Genomic DNA, 21,094 nt, shown 5'->3' with positions numbered 1-21,094 from the left:
TGTATTTTTCATACTTTAAAAATTGACATTGACATTAAATGGCAAACCGAAGAAGTAGAAATGTTGCTAATGGCTCAGTCACACTAGAATTAAAATAAGACCGCAACCCCCTCCTTGTGCACATTTGGTGACCGATTCGAAGTACTTGCAGCAGCTAATTGATCTCTGACAGACTGAGCATGAAACACCTTCAACCTCGATTGCTTTTAAGGTAATTGCAAAGGTCGCTTAGTGGGAGGCAACCTGTCTACAGAGAATCCTGGCCCAACTCATACTAACTGCAATCACTCACAGATGGATTGGCAAATGTTATAATTGTCTGGTTTAACAGACAGGTTGCTTGCACGTTGCAGTCGATCTCCGTCTGCTCCAGTGAGCATAACTCATCTGCAACGTTTCTTTGCAATTGAGGACTTGACGCAACTGGTTGCCAACTGGTTGTTGTCTTGGTATAGTCATATATAAAAGCAAGGTTAAGACACAGTGCCTGTGTCTTTTTGCAGTTATATCATTGTCCTGCAGCAACTATCTCATTATTGTGGAGGAATTTTTGAATTTCGGTTTCACATCTGTGAGGTTATGGCTAGACTCTGAATTAAAGTAGTTAACGTGAATTTGCATGTTCTCCTTCTCCCTGTGTGGGTTCTCTCAAAGTACTCCGGCTTCCTCCCACAGTCCAGAGATATGACTGCATGTTAGGTTAATTGGTGATTGTGACTTGTCAAAAGGTGTGATTGCAAGTGTGAAGGGTTGTTTTGTCTCCGTGTTAGCCCTTGAATAGACTGGCGAGCTGTCCAGGGTGTAGCCTGCTTCTTGCTCTGTGACAGCTGGGATAGGCTCTACCATGACCCTGAATTGGATAAGTGGAAGAAGATGGATGGAATGATCAGTGAGAGTCAAAGTTGGAAGCAATAGGATACATCTTAACCTTTTTTCATGACATGACATGCACTGCCTCCATGTGGGTGCAGCTGTAGCTGTGGAGAGAGGGAACCCAGCAGGATAGCAGTGCGAGTAGCAAAGCAATATTGTCTAAAGATTTTTTTCCTAGGCACTTTTGTGGCAAGATTTTACTAAATAGGTTTGACAGGTCGCTAATAGATGATGACAAAGTCACTAATTAGAAACAGTTAGGTGACCTGAAGGTGATCATCCCTTCTGAGAGGTGAGAGAGATGTCATGTACCCAATCCAGAAGTTGAAAACATAATATTTACACAAAAACACAATATCCAAACAGTTGAATATTTGGATCCCTAATTATTTGATCAACTGTTGGGGTTTTCTGGAGCCCATAATGTCTACCTTTAAATTGGTAGACATTTAACTACGTATAGAGGGGCATCTAGTTTAATAATAAGTTTTAGCACAAGTAGAGCAGAAACCTCCACCCACTAATTTACCACCCTGGGTTTGTTTCTTCACATCAGGCATTATCCTTACATCTGCAGACAGCTGGCTTAGTGGTGTTAGCTCTAGCACTGATTCAACTAAGTGTGATCTCCAGTTTAGTCTGGTTGCTCCATTTCTCATAAACAAATAACACTTTGTCAGCAAGCAGAAACTGCAGGTGCAGTCATCAGTTAACAGTAAAGCAGAAATCAGCAAATCCTTAAGAAGGGGGAGCTTGCAAACGTTTCTGCTTCGGAATTGACCAATTCCCCCTCCTCTGTTGTAGAGACCGAGAGGTGACAAGGGCCACTAATGTTGGGCCATCATATTCTTAGAAGTTCCTGTTCTCTGCTGGGCTTTACCTTCCCTTTGGTCAGCTTTCCGCTCTCCTGCTTTGCTTGCCGGTCACGACTCGGCGCCTGTCTGAAGTTGAGCAGATGCCAAAGCTTGTTTGATTCCAGGAGCCTTTGAATTATTGGCAGTTATTTGTTGTTGTGATATGATGGAAACGATAAGGAAGAATGTGGAGGCTTGTGATGTTTTCTAGAGGGTTTATATAAACCTTGCCCATGAAATATACATCTAGAGAAACTCTGAAATGCAGTAAAATTGGTTTACTTATTCTGATTGTTTTAAGATGTGTAGGCCCTAAAGTAACTGAGCAAGAGAATGACCAGATCTTTGAGGCTAATGCTTATTAACTTGGCTACAGTCCCTTGCAGATTTCATAGAGCAGTGCCATGCGCAGCTGATGTAATTTCTTTGAGTCTGCTGCAGTGATATGAATGGAGCCAAAATGCGGTCCACATTGTTCTCGATCATACTGTATGACTGGGGTGGAAGGAAGTTCAGGGACTAAGTTCTCTGATCCAAATCCTCGGGTTGCGGTCTCAGCCTGTGGGCAGTCCAGTGGTCTTGGCATGTCATGAAAGCTCAGAGTTGCTCATTGTTAAAAAGACTGAGCGGCTTAAACAGCAGTAGAGCGCTTTCCTCTATTTCACTAGAGTGACATTAAATGTATAACACACACACACGCCGTGAAAACACTGCCAGTAGTGGGATTAGTGGTCATGTGTCTTTATTTAAAATGTCAGGGAACTTGTGACTGAGAAAAGCACTCTCCTCCACCTCCTGGCTCCTGTTTTACACTTGTAAATGTAATGCAGCACAGTAGGCATTTGTGTGGTGCAGAGTAATGTTAACACGTAGCTTGTGTTCATGCATTGGAGCACAGTGGTGCCTAGTCCTAAGCAGCTTTGCAAAGTAGCTTTGAAGTTATATCTATCCATTAATAGATAATAGACATCGATCTTCTTTGTAGTTAAATGTTAAAAATAATAATAGGTTGGCCATTTAACCATTATTATTATATTAAAAGAGGCAGCCCTGGTGGAGTCAAACTCTGCTGAGGAACATGTCTGAGTTATTACTGGTAATGTGACCATGCCTCCCAATAGGATACCCCAGAATGTGGTTTACATGCATTTTCCTGTTCAATAAAACACATGTAGACTGACTGGGCAAAAGCCCACAAAAGCCCAAGGACCTGGTACAATCAAGATCTCTACTCTCTTTTGCAGATGATATGGTTCTGTTAACATCATTGAATGATGACCTATAGCTTGCATTGAAGCTGTATGCTTCTGAGTGTGAAGTGGGTGGGCCTCAAGTGGAGGAACTCAACTATTTTAGGGTCTTTTTCACAAGACCTGGATGTACTGACGCAAGTATCACGGGAAGATGCATGAGGGAGATTGACAGATTAAGACAGTCTGCAGTGTTGTGGATCCTGTTGTGGTGAAGATCGAGCTGTGAGTGGTGGACTTGAGCTTCCTGCAAACCTTATCTGAGATCTTTTTTGGAGATATGATGTGGAGCTTATTTAGAAGTGGCTTCAAGATAGTCTTCTTGGTAGAGATGGGCTGAACTTGGTTGCATTTTTTTTTAAATCACTTCCTGGGAGTCTCATTTGGACCCTTTGCACTTGTATGTGCAATGTGTCAAAACAGTGACATGTCAACTTGAATTTCATTTAGGGATGAGGACAAAGTTGCATGGAGCAAAATGTAATCTGTGGGCAGATGATAACCAAGGCTGCATAGCTTTGGCCCAACACTCTTTTCAATGTGCTATATGCCAACATGGGCCTAGTAAGATGGTTTGTGCTGAATGCTTTTCCTTAGATGTTACAGTGGAACTCACCAGTGCAGGTGGGCTGGGTGGGTGGGCAGACAGCATAGACACCCGAATTTGTGAATGCGATAACTCAAGAACAAGGTGATGTGGATTTTTAAAACTGATACCCTAGGTGCATCTACTAAAAATTTCAGTGATGTCAAGGTCAACGTAAGAGGTCAAATTTAGAGAAAATCTTGTGAATTCGATAACTGAAGAAGGAAGTCACTTAGGACTTTCAAATTGATACCATAGGTGCAGATAGGGCTGCACAATTTTGCATAAAATGAGAATCATGATTTTTTTTGGCTTAGAATTGAGATCACGATTCTCTCACAATTTTCTTTTCCAATATAAATATTTGTTGCGCTTATTAACTGCACATCAACTTCGTAACAGTTGAGACTGAACATAAAAACAATAAATAAACATAAAAACAACAAATGTCTCACGTTTTGTGGTTGCTGCAAAATGTTGTACTGCTTGAATTTCCGTCTCCAAAGTTGCTCGACACTGCATGTATAGAGCAGGTAGTGCAACAATAGAAAATAGTTGCGGGACGGCACTGTGTAGCGTTTGTCTAGGGTGTTGATCATTTTCTAAATCCCTCGTTTTGCACAGTGTTGATGGGAGCCATATCTTTGGTCAGTTGATAAGTAATAGCCCCCGTAATTTCTTTGTGCCTGCGGAAGTTCGACGTGTATAGGGAAGCGCTGTATAAGGTTCCCGTTATTGATGTTTGGGTGGTGGACCGGGACGGATTTTCTCCTGTCACTTTCTTGTCATCCCTGATGTGTTCTCCGTTGTTTTTTCCCTGCCAATTTTAGCATCACACGGCACAGCTTCTGTATCACGTGGTATAAGGCTCCGCCCTTGTCATTTGTTGAGCAGGAAGAGTGAGCGCTCTACGTTTTCATGCAGATTACGTCCCGGATCAAAATGCGGTACAATCGTCGTCGTCTTTTTTTTTTTTTTTTTTTTCCTTTTTTTTTTTTTAAATCGTCATTTGGAAATGAGATCGCACATAAGTATGAATCGAGATCGCGATTTTCCAACGATTAATCGTGCAGCCCTTGGTGCAGGTACTAAAATCATGGACAAGTTTGAATATCAGTGACCTTGGAGTCAAGGTCAAGATCATGGTCAACTTTTCTGAAAATTACCTAAGATTTTCAAATTTATAGGTGCATCTACTATGACACTGTGGGATAGCAATGGTGGCCATCAGTATTTGTTTATTTTTGTTAAACAGGTGATGTTTCTGCTATATCTGTAATTTCCTCACTTGTATACATGTTTCTGTGTGTAGTAAAATAGTTTCTAATATCTCAAGAATATCACCTCAAGGTACATATTTTATTTATGATAAAATAAACAGTACCACTCCGCTTTCTTCACAGGAAATGGCCCTACAGTATAGTGGAATTTACTTAAAAAGAGGCAATAGCTGTGTAAAAATGATGTTCACTCAAACTCACTGTAGATTATTCACTGTAAAGAATCCAAACTGAACGGGCACTATGGAGAAGCCTGCTCTTGTCAGACTGCACCTGTTTATCCTGTGTCTGGATTTGTGTACACACAACATTTGCATTGAAAGCATTTGTGTGTCTCAGTTTGATGAGCACAGGATGGGGGCAGGATGCTGTTGGCAGTCACCTGTGTTGTTGTGTGTTGTGGTTCACCCTGTCTAATTGGTGGAACCTCTGTGTGTGCGTGTGTGTGTGTGTACGCGTGTGTGTGTGTGTGTGTACGCGTGTGTGTGTGTGTGTGTACGCGTGTGTGTGTGTGTGTACGCGTGTGTGTGTGTGTACGCGTGTGTGTGTGTGTGTACGCGCGTGTGTGTGTGTACGTGTGTGTGTGTGTACGTGTGTGTACGTGTGTGTGTGTGTACGTGTGTGTACGTGTGTGTGTGTGTGTGTACGCGTGTGTGTGTGTACGCGTGTGTGTGTGTACGCGTGTGTGTGTGTGTACGCGTGTGTGTGTGTGTGTGTGTGTGTGTACGCGTGCGTGCGTGTGTGTGTGGACTTGGATGCACAGGCCCATCCCAACACGTCTGGCCCTGCAGCTGCAGCAGATCTAATTTTAGCCCAGGATGTGCGTACGCCTCAGTTCCCCTTTGCCTGGCCTATGAGAGATGAGGGGAGAGGATGAGGGAGAAATGGCAGCCAATTTTTCACTTTCTCTACCTCTCCTATTATTCACACCTGTATTTTCTTTCTTTCTATTAATATCTGCCTGCTATATATATATTTCATCTGTTAAAGAAGTAGGTAGTTGTGACTGTCCACGTGTCCGAGGGGTAGCGGTATTGATTTGCACAGGAGCACATTGATCTTTTAGTCATTGTTGCCTGCTTGTTAGTGACCTTTACTCACCAAAATGTCCTTTTTGTCAGTTAGTGTCCCGCAGAGGCGTGTGTTTACCTGTCTGCCTCTCTCTCTTCAAACAGTATGTGGCTATCATTCTGTGCAGACTGGGGAAAAGGGGCTTTGTTTTTTGTTTTTTTTTAACTATAAATAAACTTATTCCATTCCTGAGTGGACAGCCTACTCTGCAGGTGAGTGGCAGGCTGGAGTTACAGTGGGTATAGGCACAGGGAGATTATACCAGATTGCTCCACCATAGTCAGGTATTAGAGTTAATCCACCTACCAAGGGAAAATGTCTGGATAAAGTCTGTGATAATAATGAGCACCAATGAGGAACATTTTAGTCATCTGGTAACGTCAGTGATTTGAATTTTGCTGCATGTTAATGGGCAAGGTTGTGACTCATCATTCTCTTTGCACAGTATTAGTACAAAAATAGCCTAACTTGAAACACGTAGTACGTTGACGACCTAAAAATAGGCAAAACAGTTCTTATAGATCATTGTATCCATCCAGTCCATCTATCTTAAGGAAAATTATCTCAGAGGAAAAAATACTCCCTGTACCAGCTTTGTCTGAGATGTGTGTAAATGTTTAGTCTAAACCAGCTATTAAGCCTCTCTAGACTATCTTTACAAAACTATATAATGGTACTAGAGTATAATTGGAGTTGATTGGAGAATATCTGTTTGTACTGATGGTCGAAACATACTGTATTTGACTCTGGGTTCTGACTTTCTTGCTAAACAGATTTTTAAAGCAAAGGAAATGTACACAACAGAGATCATTAAACGGTCGCTGGTAATGATGTCATTTGTTATGGTCATAGCGAGCAAACTTTAGGGCAAAAGGATGGCGTTAGAAGGAGGCCAAACTGTGCAGGGAGAGACAGCTTGCTCAGGTTCAATAATTCATGGCTGACTGAGCTAAGCTGACCTTGAAACATCCCCAGTGTTGGACTGTTGAAACCTGGCCCAGCTCATTTAGGGCAGAGAAGCTGAAACAAATACTCATATGTGTGCAGCCTCCGTTTAGGGAATTTTTTTCTTGTCCCCCATTTTTTGGGGGATGTGTCACTATTTCTCACATTGCTTTGGTTCACGTGTTCTTGACTTTGATTATGTTTCATATCAAGTTTTACTTCGCTAGGATGAGGAGAGGTGTTTTTTTTTTTATATGACGAAAAGAAATGCACCCTTGCCATGAGAAATAAGTTTTAGTGTCATAAAGTGAAGTAGGTAATGCAAAAAACTCAATTACACCTACCGTTTCATGAGTATCAAGAATTTGATTAGATTAGATTACAACAGAGTGAAAGCAAACAGTAATCCCAATTTGCTCTTGCCTGATAACTTACCTGTGCAAATATTAAAATGGCAAACAGCCTGTAAGCATGAGCTCACCTCCTTTACCATATTTCCCATAGATACATTTGCATGTGCATGAGCAAAGGCGTTTTAAAAACGAATTATTATTATATTTAATACCATTTAGAAATTTCTTCTCTTTGTGACAGATAAATCATTGAGCAGTAGTATTAGCTGCCTCTTAAGTGAGTCCACCAAATGGACTCTAACATCTTAGCCTACAGCTGGGAATTATAATCTTTGTTCTGCTTTCGCTCTTGATGGGTTCAGTGTACCAAAGGAGTTCCCTACCTGCTGTGGCTAGCGTGATCCTGTGGCTCACAGATCTCCACAGCAGAATAAAGACTATTAACTCCAGCTGCAGTTCAACAAGCTATAGCTGAAGTCTAACTTTCAGATGAGATCCTGAGAAGCAGCTGCTTGATATCAAAGTCTGCCATAATTGTGGGAGTGAGCCAGCTTAAACCCAACTGCAATCCAAATAGCTGCCAAAGTTGGAGCAAGGGGAGTTGCCCACTTGTAGGTTGATGGTGGCATAATCAAAATGTTAATGACTCACCAAAAATACTTGGAAGGCTGTTGGTGTTGGGAAACACTGCTTTGCTTGATGAAGTTATCCAGTCGTTAAGTCTGACGTCACTAGCCGTGTCTGGGCCTAAACTCCGCTGCAGGTCCATATATCAAACGATCACTATGGCATTAGAGAGTTGAAAAACTGTCTAAAGTCTTTCATCTTTAATAAAATGATCAGTGTTCTGCTCTACCAGGTGTAATAATTGAGTTTAACATCCAGGCATCCATGAAAACAGAATTTATGACATTTAACAGAGTTAGAAATTAGCAGGAAGTTAGCTCGCTAGCTTCTATCTAAATACAATATAGCATGTCCTGACTGCGGGGTTTTGGAAACAAATTAAAACGTACAGCTCTGTTATCACTTCCAACATAAATGAAGACAGAAAACTAAACCGCAGTGATGTTTGTAGGGTTACTGAAGTTTGGCTAGCTGGTATATAATGATGTGCTACGTGACCGCTAGCGACACAGCTATGTTAGCATAATGTAAACAAGCTAACCTTTTTCCCACTCGATAAAAGTTAACGTGAGTGTTCTCGGTGGTCAGGAACAAATGTAATTGCATGGCAAAATGCTGTAAAAGGACCAAACTTCAGCCAGGAGAACAACTGAGATAATCCATCCACAATACGAGGTTAGTCATTCATGGACTGCTGCATGGGTTGGGCTGTAGTTATATCCTAAGGTTTTAAAAACTGAGCTTAAATAAATGATTAGCGGTAATAAAAGCCGAGGGAGGTCAACAGTGATCACTGACTGTTTTAGGAGCTTTTTGACATTAAATAGAAGAAAATACATAACATTAAACATGTTAACAACACAAAAGCCATATTAAACGCAGACTACTTTAGGCCCGGAAGTAGGATTCACGTCATCACTTAACGACCGGATAGTGACTGAAATCCGCTTTTCAAAATGGACACTGAATATTTGAATTACTGAACTTTGTGGGTGTTTATCAGTTTTAATTGCAGCTGCTGGCTCATATTAAGTTGAAATGCTGGTGGTGTAGATGAAAGAAACTACCGGTGTGACCACAAACCACTTGTCACAGTATCTGCAGAACATGACTTACATTTTTGTCAAAGTGTTAGGACTTTGCAAGTTCTACTTAAAGGTACTGCACCCAGTTTTCAACCTGCTGGCTATCGCTACTCGAACATTTGCATCTGTTGTGAAAACATTTCTGTTTCTCCTTTTTGTTGCAGATGGTTCTAAAGTCTGTTTTGAACCCTCACTTTCCAACATTTGTTTGTTGCATGTGGTGAAAGCTAAATTTGTAGCACATCTACCTTGACTTGGTTGTGAATTATTTTATTTTATTTTTTTTAAATTTCCAAAAAAGTTTAAAATTCTTTCCTCGGCATGCTTATTGAAAAAGTCTGTCTGATTGGGTCTGTTCATGACCGCTCGTCAGCAGGGATTCATTCAGCAGCAAAAACAACAAAGCTGCCATCACTTGCTAGAAAAAAATTGAAATTGTCGCCAAAAACTCCAAGCTGATTAGTTTATCTTTGTTTACACAAACAAGCATAGTTTGTTTCTGCTGTTGATTATAACCAGGGCAGAATAACTGTAACGCTCTTGAGTGCTGATCTTGTCTCCCCTGCTCCGAGTGCAAAGAGTGGCTCTCTGTACCTTGTGTGGCTTTAACCTTGCGTTTGTTGACATTGGTTTAATAAGTCCCTCAGTCACGGAAACCTGTGTGATTCATCTGTCTGTGGTGAATGATGGCTATTGTACACACAGCTGATAAGGCGTCAAGTTCCTAAGGTTGTGTGTTTTTTTTTTCATGTCACGTATTGTCGCCCATGTGTCTCCTGTTATTTTACTGACACAATCATCGGTTGTACAGTATATTTCCCATCAGTAAAACTCAAGTTTAAAGGGTTTACGTATTAAGATAGTAAGATAAACACAGATGGCACACATATCATTACTTAATGTCATAAACGTGTTTGTCCATTAGGGTTGAACACATCTCAGTGTTGCATCTGTTAGCCGTGTACGTCCATGCAGCCAGTACAGGAGAGGAGGCAGCTCATGGCACACACAGCAGCCTTGACCCAGCATTTAAGATTATGTTGTTTTTGGATTTTACCAGCTTGACAGATTTTAAGATGGTTTTCTCATTTGAAAGCTTAGCCTATGGGCACAGTGCTTAGACTCAGAGAGATCCCAGGTTTCACAGAGTATGTCTGTATGACTGGGCTACTCTGCTTTCTAAGTTGTAACAGGTGATGTGAATGAAATCACTCTTTCACCTTAATACTGTGAGGATTTTAATAAAATATTCTTCTGTTGAGACTAAACTCTTGCAATAATTTTATTAAATAGAGCAGGTTTTTGCTAGTTATATGGACACGCATGTTATTTCACCAGGTTACCATTTTATCTTCATTATATCAGCGTATATAGTGAGATCACAAAAATGGCTAGCAAAAACGTATTTACAAATGTCACATAATTTCAACAACATACACATGAAGTAGTTGTAATGTTGCAATTTGTTTTGAGGTCATCTAAAGTATATCATTTGTAAGGATGTGAGTTTTTATATATAGCTTTGGGGAATTAGTTTATATGCTGATTATCCTGGTACCCTAGGCAGTTTATATAGTACGTTTCACCCAATTCAAAGCAATTGAAAAAATATGTATTTATAGTCCCAAATCACAACAATAGTCTCCTCAAGGTGCTTTATGTTGTAAGCTAAAGACCCTACAATAATTATTTAAACCAGACTGATTAACACGTCTAGGAGTTGAGGAACAGGCATTCAGACATATATACATGCATATGCACACTACGATCATTATAGTAAGATTATTATAAATATAAAGAATAAAGTCCTCAGACCATTTCTACAAATTCTGTACTCTAGTCTATTACACAGTAAACTGCAAAACTTTTTACATCCCAATCAATCTTAACTTGGTATCTTTACCAAAACACATATAAGTGTGAATTTCAAAGCATCAGCGTTTAACTTAGTGTAGCCTTTCGGAGCTGCCCTCGTGTCTGTAGCACTGTGCAATCTGACGACTGCTGTGAACCCTTGTGACTCCTTCCACATGCTAAAATGATGAAGGACTCCTTGCAGCTTCTGAGTTAGGGTAATAGGGGTAATGTATGTTGTTGAATTACAAGGCTGCACAACTTAAAACTGGGGTTTGGGGGGTTTGTTAGTTACATGAGAGTGGAGATTTCCACATGGCAGCTTTGCTCTCCAGTACTTAATGTCAGCCATGCCTGAATTAACTTCTTCTTTTCTTTTTTTTTACTTTCCATTGAATAGCTGAGCTTTTAGTTTTTGATCAAATAAAAGTTCAAATAAAATGTTAACTTTTTATTTGCCTCATTGCAAATTTACAGTGGAGCGTGTTGTGTGTTAACTGGTCTGTCTTGGAACTAAGTGCACAAATTACTTAGTGTAGTTTAATAGGTTGGTTATTTGGCTTTGTTTTAGCTGTATGGCCTGTATTTGTATAGCACTTGACTTGTCCCTAAGGACCCCCTCTGTATGCACTGTTTAGCAGAGTGTTGAGCACTGGAATTGTGACACAAGATTGGAAGTGTTGTAAACAGGATGGGTTGGCACACTACTGATCCCTTGTGAGCCCCGCCACAGGACAATGAGCAGGTCTTGCATAGAGGAAGAGCATTCCTTCAAGGAAAGTTTGCCTATTGTCATTGGCCAAGACCTCATTAGGTGCATGACATATTTAGCCAACAGTGACGGCTGGCTGGAGTGCACAGTTTACACGCAAATATGGGAATGAGATGGTTGGAGACGGGAGGAATCACCCAAGTAAGTGTCAGCTAATTTTGTGTTGTTGTAATCAGCTGGTTTTAAAGTTTTAAAGTTTGGAGGCCAGATTAATGCCTTGGGATTATGTCATGTTCTTCAAATATTCCTGAGCAGCTTGTGTGTTGGGTAGGGCCTGATAAAGTCCATTCATGTTAATGAAAAAACTATTTATTATAGACCCACCCTGGGGTTGAAGATATTGCGTTTTATACAATATAGAGTCAGTAAGACACAGTGATCACATTTAATGGGAACTATTCTAACTTCTGTTTCTAAAGAACTAATGATAAAATCTTTCAAACCTTATCTTTATATAACACGTTTCTGTCCTCGTACATGTAATCTATTTAGGTCACAGATTTTGTTTGTATTCTATTATTCAGTCCTTGTCCCTCTCTTTGATCTATTCACTCAACCCGGAGCCGCTGTTACCCTCAGATTTGATGAGTCATACAGAATGAATATACTCGATCTGGTGACGGAAAATAAACACCTTCTTTAGAGCTTACAATAGGTGGAGAGGGTACACACATCATCCCAGACAGATGGGACTGCCTTGGCTCTTAGTGATGAATTGCTAATGTAAGACTCAGTCAGATAAACACAAGGCTGTGTTCGAAATACTTAACAGCAAATGGGTCGCTCGGTGATGTGGCTCTTTCTGCTTCTCAGGAATCTGCAGAGGCCTTTTTGCGTGTCACTAAACAATGATTTATTTTGTCAAATGCAGTGAAATGTTATGGGTGTGGATCCTCAGGATGCATTTTTAGCAGGCGAGGACAACAAGTTGGCCAGCTGACTGTTGCTATGCAACAATAAGAGCTTGAAAATTTCCTTGTGCCGTGACTCAAAATAACCTTCAAAAGTACTAGAGAAAAATGCACACGGGTTTCTATTATGACACAGAAAGGATTTTGCTTGTTGGTAATGCATCTCTCCATAGTAGAAATGTTTCTCACAATTTCTGTGTGTCTTTTAGTGAACTGTTGTAGCAACTGCCCCCCTGTTTTCCATATCGTCAGCTGCTTTGTCCATTTTCATGACTGCATAGTTCTCACTTGAGTCATTTGCTGTTGCTCATTTTGGAGTTTATTTGCAATTACTACAAAGCATCAATCTTTAGAGCAGAAAAGATAAGTTGATGACTTAGTTTGCTGACATTTTTTGGACAAAATGGGTGTTTAACGTCACTCCTCGTGGATGTGCTTTTTTGTTTTCAGACGTGCCATAGACCAAACAGGCAATACACTGGAAAACAATTGACATGTTAATTAAAATTAATTGTTAACTGCATCTTATTTTTTTTGCCATAGATATTATAAAGGCTGGTGTAACCAAGGCGACCCTAGGTAGTTACGGATTAGGTATTTTGAAGCCATTAGTGTTTTGGTCAGCACCGTGGGCCATTTTGGAACTGTTACCATTTTTTGAACAAAAGCCTAATTAGTGCTAGACAGCAGATTAATAAATACAAAGATTTAACTCCTCAAAACTTCAGCAAAAACATCTTGTACAGTTTATATAAGGCAGCAGGCCTTATTATTTGTAATATAATTTGATCATAATGCTGTAACAGCACAAAGATAGCTACAGCTCCTTCTGTGGGTGCACCTATGACAAGGTGGCCGTGCCTCTGACCCCAGTATCCAAGAAGAGTTTTAAAATAAAGATTCACTCACTGTCAGGTTGTTGTAAAGGTGTTTATTATCCATAGAGACTAAGCCTCTCTTTGTACTAGGCTGTAAACATGCTTTTCAGTTTTCTAAACTTAACATGACAGTCTTTGGGGATTGTCTCTCTCTTGGAGCCAGTCTCAAGTGGCCATTAGATTAACCCCGCAAGGTTGTCCCTGTTATTTTATTTTTGCAAACCTTTAGTACCAGGTTTTATAATCATTTGGGCTGGTAGATTATTGAGCATATGAGTATTCGACTTGTGAGCTTGTGATTTGCAGAATATTTTCCTGTTATATTGATTGTTGGGTTTTTCTCTGTATGTATTATTGTAGGGTCCATCTTACAATATAAAGCGCCTTGAGGCGACTGTTGTTGTGATTTGGCGCTATATAAATAAAATTGAATTGAATTGTTGCTGCACAGCAAGAAGGTCCTGAGTTCAATTCCACCATAAGCCCGGGGTCTTTCTGTGTGGAGTTTGCATGTTCTCCCCGTGTTTGCGTGGCTTCTCTCCAGGTATTCCGGCTTCCTCCCACAGTCCAAAGACATGCAGTTAGTGGGGATAGGTTAATTGGTCAATCTAAATTGCCCATAGGTGTGAATCTGTGAGTGAATGTGAGTGCGAATGGTTGTCTGTGTTTCTATGTGTTAGCCCTGCGACAGACTGGCGACCTGTCCAGGGTGTACCCTGCCTCTCGCCCTATGACAGCTAGGATGGGCTCCAGTACTCCCCGCGACCCTGGAAAGGATAAGCGGAAGCGAATGGATGGATGAATTGAATTGTGACATCTGTAAAGCCATACACAGGTGTTTCTAAGCAAAAGCAACTAAACTAAAAATTCAAGTGATAAAAATGGGGCTGTTTAAATGTTGCTAACATTTCAGAAATTTCCATTCCTACATTGATTTATTCTGTGTCACCCCAAGTTACTTGCTTGACTGACTTGCATGTTGCTTACACTGCATCGTCTGTTTGGATGTCAGTTTCTAATGAGGATAGCACTAATGTTTACATTTTTTAAACTCTAGCCAATGCCAGCAAAGATGGGTCAAACACATTTATGAAATCGCTGGGAAAATTATGGATAGACACTGTTCACCATCATCGACGACAGTAATTTTAAACAGTACGACTGTAGTTAAATGTATTAAGGATGATTCTCCTGTGATGGTGATTGATGGGTCTCTTCTTTTCTTGTTGTTGCAGGTGACCCTCAGTGAGTGACAGATGTGTGACACTGTGGAGAACCATTTGCATCTCCCAGCGGAGATTTGAGTTCTGGGACACTGAGGTAAGTGCATACAGGGCTTGCAGGGATTTCTCCAGTCGGGCTACCAAAATCTAACTCAGCCCTGCCCGTCGGGCTATCATAGGAAGGAAAATATATGTCTATGCTTTTGCATTCTTTCGCCAATGTAGCTGAGTAATTATGTCATTGGCATCGATTAGCCACTGTCAATATGTGACATATTGAAATCGCATTTGAATTTGCGCTTGTGTTTTGCTTTCACTTTCATTTTGCGATCGCGCGAAAGGTGTGTAGAGAGCAGCAGCACTGACTGGTGAGTGACGATTAATTGCGCACCAATTCCTCTGACTTCGTCTTATCACTCATTAGCTTACTATTCAAACGCGACAAGTGAAATCTCTCACAGCAAGCTTAAACATGTGATTGGTTGAGTGCGCAAATGTTCGCTGACCGTTATGTAAGTATGTGTGTAAAAGCAGCAGGATTTACGCTGGTATTTTAGTTCTGCTCAGCCAAATAAGACAGGTCAGGGTGAAGAAGGGGCAGCCAAAGAAAAGCCTACCACAAAACGGAAAAGTTATGACAAATCAGACTATGAGGCAAAAAGAAAGCGCAGCGTTTTTGGTTTCATGGACAAAAGAATTTCTGTGGCTGGAATATGATGAGCTAAATAACATGATTTTCTGCCAGGTGTGTTGTGAGTTTGATTTGATTTCTGAGTCGACAAGCGCCTTTGTTACTGGAACTAGTAATTTTAAGAAAGACCCCATCAGAACCCATGAGAAATGCAAGAAATGCATTATTGCCCAGTCTGCAGTATCTTTCCCAGAACAAACAGCAATTGCAAAAAAATACTAAAAATAAACCAAGCACAACAAGAACTCCTGAAAACGCTGTTTAGAACAGCGTGCTATATTGCAAAGAGTGAACTACCATTGGCAAAATTTAGCAGTCTTTGCAAACTTCAAAAAGCAAATAGCCTAGATCTTGGTTCCACTTACTTCTTACCCGTGACTTCAGTGGAAATTTCAGATTCAGGATCTGACACAGATTGATTCATGTTCTACACAGTTCTTACAAGTTCATAGAAATTTCTGTTCAATTAGAACCAAGTATTTGAGTTGATGATTGTAATTTTTATACAGTTGTTGTGATTTGTATTTTAACAATTTTTTTGATTAATTTTTGTTTCCATTACAATATTATACTTTAATGTATAATATTGTAATGGAAACAAAACATAAAAAATTAGCTTTCTTTTTTATTCGGGCTACTTAAATTTATTTTGAGCTACCAAAAACCGAAGAATGCCTGCCCGAAGGGCTACCAGAGATTTTGAAATTTTGCGAGCCTTGGCATAGATGTATACTGCATTATGTTGTTTACATTGTTTGTAGTGTTGATATTCATGACCGTCTTGCTCATTGCTCGTTTCTTGATCATTTTCTGCTTATTTTCTTTGAAAACCATTTTAACATTGCGGTGCTAAACACATACGAAGGAGAACAAATGCTGGCACACATCTTGTTGCGTTGTATCCAACCTCTGACTTACAGCGATATAATCTAAATTATGTTTGCAAAAATGAAGAGTTATTGTTTGGGGAATTTTTACCAGTGGCTGAAAAGGACTTGACTATTGTTCCCATGGTAACTGACAAGCTTGCCTCAGCGACTCTGCGATGGTTTGACAAGCCGGAGGAAACAAATGAGTCAGCCTTTCATAAAGAGCCGAACTAGCTGACTAAAAGAGAGCCTTTCAAATCACAGACTCGGCTTTAAGAAGTGTGCTCACACACAAGCGACACACACACAAAATTCCACCAGTTCATCTCATCATCTGCTCAGCTCCTGCAGCCCTGCAGCAAATCAGATATCTTTCTCCTTTGAGCCTGTTTTGTAACATTGTCAAGCTTATCTGCAGCACCCTGAGATTTGTGCATTAAAGTTTAGCCTCTGGATGTGGATGTTCTGCTTCTACACGTCTGTCTGCAGTTCATTTTTAAAATAAAGACTGAAAGGTACAGTTGGAGGAAGACATGTTGTAAGCTGTGAAACTCTTTGACCGGTGTGCAAACAAATGATATCTGTATTAATAAGTAGCCAGACGAAACTTTATTTAAATTGTTTATTGTCAACAAAAGTCACATGATTGGGAATGATCTGTAACTCTCAGGTTATGGACAAGTTACAGACAGGTTACAGGCAGTGAAGTAATTAAGTATTGCATAAAAACATTTGAATTAAGGAGAGCTGATTACAGATCATTTGCTTTCTTAGCATTGATTAATGCTATCAAGGTCATTCCATAGAAAATCCACTTGTGCATCTAACCTGACCCGCTTATTTAATTTTTCTCAAAGGGCCATGTGAGAAACTGAGACTACTGTGGAAGACTGCACCAATAATCTATACTCAATTCTGTGAAGTCTTCATTTTATTTCTTTATAAGCCAATTGGTGCGACCCTCCAAAACATGTGAGCCCTTGGGAAAATCAATTGCCCATTCTTCATTTGTTAAACTTAACCATCAATTGGTGCTCTCTTTGCAGTTTGTTTCTAAATTGCCTGATTAGCTTGTGAAAATTTTCTTTTGGCACAAGTTGTTCCTTGTACCTAATTTACTAAACTTTAAAGGGGAACATCCTATACCTTGTGATTAGTGTCAGTGGTTCTCATCTGCAGCTCTATTGATCCTGAGACCCTCTGTGAACCTTCACATTTTAAGTATTTAAAAAAAACAACCCAGCAACAACTAATTCAGGACCTAGAGATTCATCAGTGTCCACACTGTTCTATATGTTCTATATAACAGTTTTTCTTTCTATTTCACAGCAATAAGCCACATTTGAGGCTATTAAAATGTGACTATATTAGGAAAGTAAAAGTATGAAGATGAGCTTGGTATCAAAATGTAGATTTAAAAAAGAGCAGGTGAGAGCTTTTCCACATTTGATTTATTTTATCCAGCTATTGGTGTCTGTATCTGTTGGCAGGAAGAACACAGTTTTGTCTTTTACTTATATTTTATTTAAACTTTGCAGAATGGTCCAAATTTAAGAAAAAAAAAAAAAAAGGCATGTACATTCAAACAGGCCTTAGAGTTTGTGCCCATTTTCTGGCCTGTAAGGATTAAAGTTTAACGAATAAGATTAAACAGGGGTTTCACAGCAGTATGGCTTACTGTCAGTGTGAGCAGTGGGACTGTGCACATGTAGTCTTACAATGTTTCAGGCTTACAAGATAAAAGCATTTTTATGCTAAATCTAGTTGTCTGACAAAGTCATTTTTATGCATATTTCCAATTTTGCCCACACGCAGCTGTTGAATCTAAAGAGTACTGTGTGCCGTAACTGCCTGCATAATCTCTCTTTTTATGAACTTTTTCAGTTCTGTTAACTTGCACATTTTAGAGTGTTATCTCAGTACACTGACCCAGATGCAGCTGTAATGAGTTTATTTGCCACTCTCTGCTATCACATGTCGCATTCTGTGGGGGCACGTTTTTGTGACACGGCAGGAGCAGGAGACCGAACGATTGAGAGTGTGGTCAGCACCATACACGTGTATAAATGGAGACGGCAATAGTGTCACTTAATGTGTTACTGTGTTGGAGTGTGTTAGTGTTTTGGGTATATTTACGTTGGCCAGAAGTCACCATATTTAGACCACTTGACACATTTAAACGTATCTATCAGCAAGTTAGTGGTAAGCAACAGCAAAAAAAATAAAAAATACTGAAACCACACCTTCACCAAAACTGAGGCACAAACCTATTGCATGGGCTGAAATGTATAAGATATCTGGATTCAAATGCTGTAAAAGACTCCAGAGGTCAAGTTCACTGACCACGAATTAACTGGGGAAAAGCCAAGCAAATGCTGAATGCCTGACAAATAAATAAACCTCTATATTGTTAGGAAGGGAGAAAATCATTTTACTGTTTAGTGTACGTGAGTGAAGTAAAACCCCCCCCCCCCCCCCCCCCCCCCAAATGCTTAATATAGAATCTGCATTTTTGTGCCAGTAAGAGGCATAACACCGCAAAATTGCTGGCCCCACAGCTAGAATCACTGACATAAGTCGCTTTGGGAGTGACTGCTGTGAGAAATAGATAATTCACAGATGCAGTACAGATTCTTCCCAGCATGATTTTCCTCGTCATTTAAATTTTGCCAATTTCCACTGAGCACCTTTCGGTTTTTCACTCCCACAGAAATGTGGGTTCATTTTCAAAAGGCACCAGGGCAAAACAGACAGCGCTCTAGCACCAGAGGTTGGTGGAAGGAGACGTCAGTGAGTTTTTAGAAAGGTTCAGTGTCCTTTAAGTAACAAGATCATTAAAGAAGACTCAGAGGTTTTTCCTAGAAAAAGCACTGGACCGAGCTGATGTTATGTTAAATGTTAAGTCATATTCGCAGAAAGTCTGACAACAGCTCAGGCAGTAAATAGGTTTTACAAGACCTAATAAGCAATGTGAATTTTGTTTTTAGTTTAAAAAAAAAAAAAAAAAGTCTTTCTACTAAAATACAATTAAAGAGCCATTAAAGTGGATGTGGATGTGGATATGAAAGAACACAGCATCTTTAACTTAATGTTACAGTGTATCTTTGGGTTGTGAGAGTAGTCAGACTAATTGTCATTCTTGTTAAGCAATAATTCTTCTTAGGCTACGTTCACACTGCAGGCGAAAGCGCATCAAATCAGACTTTTTTGATCCTATGCGACCCATATCCGATCATGTTATGACAGTGTGAACGGCACAAATCCGATCTGGGTCACTTTCGTATGTGGTACTGAATCTGATACATATCTGATGTTTTAGAAAGCGACTACTGTTTCAATGGTCATGTCGCATTAAATTCGTCTTTTACGTCACTGACACAAGACAGACACCAATTATCAGCGCCAGAGATGTGCCCGATAAGACATCGCGAACGCTTCCTGGCCATCCCGTGTAGATGTTAGTGAAACTGTGGGGAGACAGCGTTGGAGAAACGTGAACATTTTATTTGTATTGTATAATCTGCAGATTATTTGTAGTGTGAACAAGCAGACCAAAAAATCGGATTTGATCAAAAAAATCGGAATTGAGCATTAAGACCTGCAGTGTGAACGTAGCCTTAGTAGCTTTCCTAAAGGTTAGTGATGGTAAATTAATCTGGTAGTCTTTGGTGAAGGGCATTGGTGTCAAATCAAGAGAGAGGATGGCCTTGATTTTAAGCTGCAGAGTGCATCTGCTGTTACATAAGCATTGTTTATTTCTGTCACTGTGGCAGCTTGGCACACTGGGTCCATGCAACATCACCTTCAGTGTGTATCCAAACTGTCACTGCCTGTGACTGTTCACCACCTCTCACTCAGCCAATCTACACGCACGCGCGCGCACGCACGCACACACGCGCGCACACAGACAGTTTCTCTCCCTTGCTGAGACACACGTCTCGTTCATAGCAAATCTTTTCACGGGATAAATAATGAGAATATATTTTCCATGGGGTGAGTTCTGTAGGAGAAATGGCTTTGCACAGTTTGCTGAAGTTAATTTTAGCTGCTGGAAATAGAGAAGAGAACCAAGGATAACTGTGTGGCTGAAGCCGAAGATGCTATCCCATTACTCATTTCTCTTTATGAATTACAAGCTAGAAAATGTCCTGTTTGTAAATGTTAAAAACCCTCGCCATTTTTAACCACCATATCGTTCTGCTCTGTGACGTTACAAATATACAAAAGAAGGCATAAGCTCGGTCATCTATGATTTGAATTGTAGAGTGAAAGCTCAAATGAATTCCTGTGGTGGTTCATGTTTGCAGTGACAGGTACTGGCTCTGAGCTGACTTGTTACATAACATTGTGATGAGGATAAGAACAGCATGCTGCTGATTTTATATGTTGCCGCTTGTGTTAACTGGAACTGATGTGCACTTAGCATCACTGTGTTTCATGTTTGATTGTTTATTTCAAAACCCATGAGATTTAATGTTGTCTTTCAGAATGATTTTTTTTGCTGTTGCTGGGTTATAATCACAGGCCAAGGTAAATGGTTTCTGGGGTACTGCCTTTGCACTGTACAGAGTTTGTTTTTTGTTTTTCCTGCATATAAAATCAAATGTTGGCACACACACCAGAGAGCTTTTGACCTGACACCAAAGGAAATAACCAGTGTGTAGTACACAACTAGTTGGTTAGTTATGTTGAGCTTAAATGAAGAGTTCTGTGTCATTAAAGTAGCTCTCTTTTTATCTGGCCGATTTAGGTTACACTGAAGATTTAACCTGGTTAGAAGCTGGTTATGTGGTAACACTCGCAGAAAAAAATGACATTCATTTTCTAGTGAAAAATACAAATGTCCTATTAAATACATACGGACATGAGTTGCCTGAAAGAGCTTTTGTTTTTGACCTTCATTATCACTGAAAAATCTAAATCTAAATGTTAGCTGTTATCGAGAAACAGATGGGACGTTTAATAAGGAAGC

General features: G+C 40.0%; 1 protein-coding gene across 6 annotated transcripts in view; it reads left to right on the top strand.

The window, feature by feature from the left end:
* Nucleotides 1-21,094, top strand: part of LOC146500810 (hyccin 2) — a 51,640-nt gene that overhangs the window by 5,845 nt on the left and 24,701 nt on the right. For 5 of the 6 annotated variants that reach the window (XM_085135686.1, XM_085135689.1, XM_085135690.1 and 2 more), the window contains exon 2: nucleotides 14,575-14,659. The gene's annotated coding sequence lies outside the window, so the exon portion shown is untranslated. Of the gene's footprint in view, nucleotides 1-8,116; nucleotides 11,692-14,574; nucleotides 14,660-21,094 lie in introns of those variants that run through there. The other variant, XM_085135687.1, reaches the window with a different exon arrangement.

The sequence above is a fragment of the Neolamprologus multifasciatus genome, chromosome 16 (assembly GCF_963576455.1).
Source record: "Neolamprologus multifasciatus chromosome 16, fNeoMul1.2, whole genome shotgun sequence".
Classification (NCBI taxonomy): domain Eukaryota; kingdom Metazoa; phylum Chordata; class Actinopteri; order Cichliformes; family Cichlidae; genus Neolamprologus; species Neolamprologus multifasciatus.
This window is presented reverse-complemented; position numbering and strand designations above follow the sequence as displayed.